The sequence below is a fragment of the Anopheles moucheti genome, chromosome 2 (assembly GCF_943734755.1).
Source record: "Anopheles moucheti chromosome 2, idAnoMoucSN_F20_07, whole genome shotgun sequence".
NCBI lineage: Eukaryota > Metazoa > Arthropoda > Insecta > Diptera > Culicidae > Anopheles > Anopheles moucheti.
In genome coordinates, this window is record NC_069140.1 from 19,083,172 (window position 1) to 19,089,848 (window position 6,677).

Genomic DNA, 6,677 nt, shown 5'->3' on the forward strand with positions numbered 1-6,677 from the left:
ACTTTTCGCCAAATTTCATCTTGACTCACGAAGCCCCCACAGTGGAGGAGGAGGAAAGTGATTTCTCTGTTTGTTGCTTTGCCACAAAACGAAGCTACAGTCAACGGTTCAGTCCGGCAGAACGAACGAAAACCTAGAAATCGTATCATTGGTGTACAGCTGTTTCCAATGCCCATCGAGCGAACGAATCTTGGTAGCCGCACCAGACAGATGGATGTGAAGAAACTGGGAAAGATAGCTGGTTGGCAATAATGCTGGTGAATGCAAAATAATTACATCCAGTGCGCCAGGCGGAGGGTGCGCTAAGCTTTTTGAAAAGAGCTGGAAGCGCGGACCCAGGTCCAATTTTTGGACTGAACGCCCATAAACGTTAATGTAACGTTTTCTTCCAACAAGAAGAAAAAAAAAGGTAACGAATAATTAAGGAGAGTCCGAAGTACTTCCGGTTCGTTCGGTTTGCCTTGCCATCCTTCTACGTTTGCCGTTGATGACCGACCACCACCGGAAACGAAGGAAGCTCACGTTCGAGTGTGGTTCGTTCGGTGCGCCCGAAAGGTAGACTAACCGCACCGACACCGAGAGCCCCGTTGCAAAAGGTGCCTAATCAATTTGCGCCCGTTGCTAGCCCGCCTGTCAGCTTCTTAATTCTTGCATAAGCTTGTTTAAGCTTCGTTTCACCACGATAGGAACACGGGGTGAATAAAAAAACAAAAACAACCACAAAGATGGCTAGATAAACAGATAGAGGGAAGGGCCGGCAACGATGAGTAGAGACGGAATGGGGTGAAGAAAAAAACGGACACCATAATTAAATTTTCCACCGTGCAAATAAACAAGGTAAATCAAGACAATCGTGCCCTACAACGTCCGTCCATCATCACGGCGAAATTGCGGATAAAAATGATGTTTCTCTCCCATTTTTGCCAGAAACGGATCCTTCACCAAGGTTCCTGCGTGGAACGCTGGAATTCAGCAGTTTGCTCGAAAGTAATCCCCACAACCCCTCGATGCTGGAACAATCTCTGATTAGGTTGTCGAGTTGGATGGAGTCTCCGATTTGCAGCAGTAAATTTTACGGCCTGCAATTTTGCGCTCGATAAGCGCCGATAAAGGAAACTGTAACGAAAGATTAATGCAGGTTCGACACCTCCAGGGACACCTCGGTATAATTACCTCTCTCTCTCTCTCGCTTGAATAAGAGAATTTCTTTTCGGTTGTGAAATCATTATCACCGTATCACGACACCACGCTACTATTCGGTGTGTTTTCGAAGGAAAAGTTTCCCCAATCTGCATGGGAAAAGCTGCGTTCGTTCGCTACTTCCTTTCAACAGTTTCCGGGATTAAATATTTCAATTTGAAGTAATTTTCGGTACTCCTTGGCGGGATAAATGGTTAGGAAAAGTTTGGTCTTTGTGGCTTAATTTGAGGGTGGAAATGGACCGTGCCGGTTGTAGCCACTCCGGAGCAAACGGCGCGGAGGTGCGTTCACGCTGATAACGACGATTATCATGATAACGACCGGTGTTTGTGTTCGTGTCTGTACGCTGCCCTGGTACAGATCATCCGGCTCCGTTCCATTTTGGTTCCGTTTGCGCGTGAAACTTGAGGGCTCGAAAAGGCAGCATTATTCCAGAGGAAAATATCCTATCTTGTGTGCTACTTGTGTTACAGATTAGATGTATTTATATTTTTCCTGCAATGTTCCCTTGCAATGTTGTGCTTCCCTTTGTGCCAACCCGGCCGGCCTGTACCTGGCGGTGGTGGATCGGTGGATGTAATCTGTCAGCCCTCTTCATTCGACGCCGAGGAAGGACAAAATGTGTCACTGATTAAAAAATGCCGTTCCGCCACAAGGATTAAGTTCTCGCGCCGTGAAAAGCACGAAAATGTCTAACGCTTTAAAAGCTGTTCGGCTTGTGCTTCGGCTTGTGCGTTACAGAAGAAGGCTCTTTAAAGCTGGAGCTTCCTTGCTGGAGTGGTGAGGAAACATTTACTTAAGCTTGTTGGTGGAGTAGAACCAGTAGGACGCCGGTAGGACGTGGCATTGGTAAGAGGCCACCGAGATCCGACGCAGGAAAAGTCAAAAGATTAAGGATGTTTAATTGTTGGAAAACAAAATTACATCGAAACGTAAATATTTTACTTCATCTGTCAGACCCCGGAGGACGGACAAAACTTTTCCAATTCTCCTGACCTTCCGCGTACTTGGGTGCACGGTTTCGTGAAGGCAGGAAACTTCCTGGATCGGTGGAACGCAAAATAATATCAAACCTTAGTTTCAGCGATGTCCTCGCAAACGTCTGTCGCACTTTCTTTGATAAGGTTTCTCCGGACTTTGATATTAGTTTGACACAAATCGCCCTACGCTATGTGAAAATGGTCGGAATGATGATTCATAATGCTACCTTCGTTCCCGGTAGTTCTTTCAATCCAGAGTTCCAGAAGTTCCATTGTAAGGGTCCACTAATTACGCCAACGGGCAACGGTCGGTGCTTGAACAACGGCTCGTTCAAATCAAGATGTTCGTGCTTTCTTCGATGCAGCAAAAAATTAAAAAGACTTGCTCGACCAACCGAACTATTAGTAGCACCCTTGAGAAAACTCTCGATAGAATTGTTCGTGCAGTTTTGCTAGATGCCCCACACGTTCGGTTGTGCACCACCGTCCGTAAGCATTCTTCTAATTGAGTGCCCTGAAGCCCCGTTTGTGCGCCCGTCGGTTGAATGTGACATCGAGCGGCGGAACACGACCTATCTCGAATCGTAGCCATCCAGAAATAAGTCAATCGAAGTCGGCGAGCTTGACGATCAGACTGGTTGGTGTTCCCAACATAGAGGGTAGTTTTTGTTGTTGTGGCAAGCAAAAGCGAAGAACTCAGCCCTTAAAGATGAATTTAATAAGAACCGATCGTCAAAGAAGTGTAGACGAATGAACTACTCCCCAGTACGTTCAGAAGAGCTTTTCAAACGGCTCCATTGAACGTGTGCAATAACGTGTGCACACTTAATCTTCACTCGCTACCACCTACATGAGCAATCATTAAGACGTTTTCCTAACAGAAAAAAATAATAGAAACAAGCTCCAACGAAGTTTATGTGGTGCTCGATTTTCTCCATGCCAATTAATCGCTAATTGTGATACGTCATCTCGACACGCTCCGGCAAAGCACACTCGCACCACTCGCTAGGTGTGTTAATTCCGAAAGGCCAAGGCCGTAACATTCCACGGGGGAAAATAGCACACACACACACTCACCGACGTGCGGGATGAATTTCTTTCACCCTCAGTTTGCTCTCGCTTTAGCAGATTTTCCCTTAAGACAGGTCCGGAAGCGCTCAAATGAGCGCTCAACCACACATCGTCCCGTTGTATTGTTTTCTTTTTCTGCGCTGATCAGTGATAGACCATCAAAACGGTCTCGGGTTCATATCTGATGGAAAATTGCCTACCAAAACATATACATACACATACATGATGGTGAAGCATGGCTGACCAACGGCAGGGTAGGGTGGGGTCTGTACCCGAGGGTGAAATGACAAAATTAATTACCGATCGCGCGTACCGGTTGTGATGGGTCACTTTCAGTGTTCGAATAAAACTCCACCACTGGAACTCTCCCTACGGTGGCCACCACCCACCACGGTGCAGGGAGGCAAGGGTTACGAACGGGCAAGAACGTAACGACGCCACTCTGCCCTCGGTACAGTGACGCTTAATTTATGGTGGCAAATTAAATTAATAACTCAATTGTCTATCGCAAAATTATGGTTGAGTGGAAACGCTATTGTTAAAACACTTCAGTTTTGTCACGTTCGTTATTGATGGTTTGGGGGTGTGGAGCCTGGAGCCAAAAATAGAATGCTAGTGGTTGATAAAGAATTCTCGCTGAAGCACAAAATTATTAGCATTACCAGTAACACGGAAAAAACAACAGCTTTACAGCTTTATTTCCCAAAACATTTTTTTCCAATTAACACATGATGTAACCTGCTAAAAACTGAAATTTAGGCTTGTTTCTTTGTTTGCGGTAAATCAGTAAGGCATTAATTATGGTAATAAACCACGTATGTAGCTTTTGCTTGGTTTGGAAACATATTTTAACAACTCAGCCACACACATACGGTGTGTAAGGGAGAAAATAATAATTGCCTCTAGCCTGTCCGGGTGCTTAACTTTTGCCCGCCATCAATTTTACAAGCTGGTGCCGATTTAGCAGAAGGATTTTTCCACCCGCACCGTGCCCCTTGGCGCTTGTACTTGGGTGTGTTGGCCAAATTTTACACACGATTAGTTACGGAGCGGATAAAATATGGATGTTCGCATGGATGGCACCATCTCGTCATTACCACTGGTGTGCCATCCTCTCGAATGGTGTCTCTTTTCGTTGGCGTAATTAAATAAATCAGACAACCGCTTATGGGAATGTGGGTGTGGGTGTGTGAGTTTGTGCCAGACTGGAGGAAGGAAGGTATGAAGGCTAGAGGACGGCGCATCAACGACACAATGACACGCACCGGATGCTACAACACCAACATACCGACGTGTGTTGTCTTCGCGTATGTGCTCAACTCCGAACTCTCAACCTTGCTGCCAGGGCCCGCTTCCACTTCCGCCGAATATTTCCGTGACGCAAAGTTTTCCGATAATTGATTGCGAAAGGATTGGTAACGAAACCGGACAGGGTTGACGTTACCGGCGGGATCGAGCGGAGTTGGCTGAAGCTTTCAAACTTTAATCCATGTTTGCAGGTTCGAAGCTTTTTGGAGCGAACTCTGGCTGGATGAAGTTGGTGAAAGGCAAAAACCGCTCTGCCTGTTCCCTAAAGAAAAAAGGACCCGAAGATAATCAAGCCGGACCCGGGGATGGCAGTTGCTTAGCGACGAAATTTAGTATCGTTCGTCGGATTAGAGATTTATTGATTGAATTAGGCAAAATTTCCATCCAAGCAGGCAAAACCGGGGGCACCAAGATTAACCGCGGAAGAGATTTTTTAGCGCGAGATTATTAGACCACGTGATCAGAATCGAAGTGATTAGATAGAGGCAGTGCTTAAAATGCGGTGTACGAACTCCTGACGATACAAAGCAATAAATTACTAACCCATTTGTTTAAGCAACCCGCACACCACAAATGAACGATTTACGAGTTTCAATTAGCGTTCCCGTTTTCGGTTCACGACAACCAGCAGCAGCAGTTGTGGCCACCTTCACCACACGTATACATACAAATTACTGTTTGGGAAAAAGTGGAAAAATCCAACAGTTCAAATTTTCTTTCCCGCACTCCCTGCCAAAGGAATGGTGTTTGGCCGAAATGGTTGTTTTCTGCGGTATATTGCATAACATTCGGGCGTAAATCACTTTCCACTCGGTGGTCACGGTGTGTTGGAAATTTAAAATTATGTCTACCATTGCAACAACTTGGGTTTTTTTTTATGTGTATGTGTGGGGTTGATGCGGCAAAAGGACGAAGTTGGACGTGAAGTAATGCAAAGCGAGAGAGAGAGAGAGAGAGAGAGAGCGCGAGTGTGCAAATTTACTTTCCTTTAGCTTTATCAACATGACAGGATCGAGAGATTTTCAACCCCCGAAAAGCTTCCCTTCTTCCACAAACGAAACCCAGTTTGCGGCCGTGCCGGGACGGAAGTTACTCGAGCTTTTAATAAGCCCCACAGTGCGCGGTACTCGCTGACGTCAACGTAATAAATAAATAAGCTAAGCAGCAAGTTTGGGTTTCGCGGGGGTAGACTTGCCTGCGCTAAGGGATCACATTTTTATCAGCGCTAAAATGTTGTCGCACAACGTTTGGTTCGTCCCATTTTTGACCTTTTCTTTTTACTCCACTTTGCGGCGTAAGCACCAAGGAGAAGCGCGTAATCGGCTAGAACTTCCATTAAAGTCCCATGGTGTGTTGCTATAATTTATAGATTAATTAAATAGCCTCAGCTCTGTAAAGGTTCTGCCCGTTTAAGGCCGCGTCTGGAGACGCGTCTTCTTCACATGATATTGCGTCCTCGGGGAATTGGTCGTGTTAAAAGAAGGAAGCGTCCCTCGTGTTTTTTTTTCTTCTTTTAATAAACAACTTGTGGACAACATTAAAAATGGGAACGAAACACCGTACGTAACACCGTATCCCACGAAAGAAACCTCGTCAGAAATCTTCGCAAACAATATCGTGTCGGTTTGCGTCATCACCGTGTGACAGTACCGTCACTGGTGCGAATGTACTGCAGTGCGGTTAGATCGTTTTCTTCTTACATTGGGGGATCTTTCCATTCCCCCCCAACGAAACACCATCACTTAGGGGGTGAACCTTGTCCAGGGAGGAAATCTTCCGGATGCGCTAGTTTATGGATTCCGGGGGACTCGTTCCGGCTTTACGATCAAAATCCTTGCGAGTGTTAGCGGTTAAGCGATTATGTCTCTCTGTCTTGAGTCGTGCCCTCCAAGTGCACCAATCCAGCGTGTGTCGGAGTAGTAGTATCACGCCACGTTAATGGTGGGTGCCTTCCCCGAACATGGCCGCGGACCACCCTTTAAAATGTTGCGTCTGTAAAATGGTGACGCGCAATGTGTGGTGCGCTTATATTTGGCTGCTTCGACGGTCCGTAAATCCCAGTTCCATTTAACATTGCCTTCGTTGCGTGACGCGTGCGTTTGATCAGAATGGATGGTT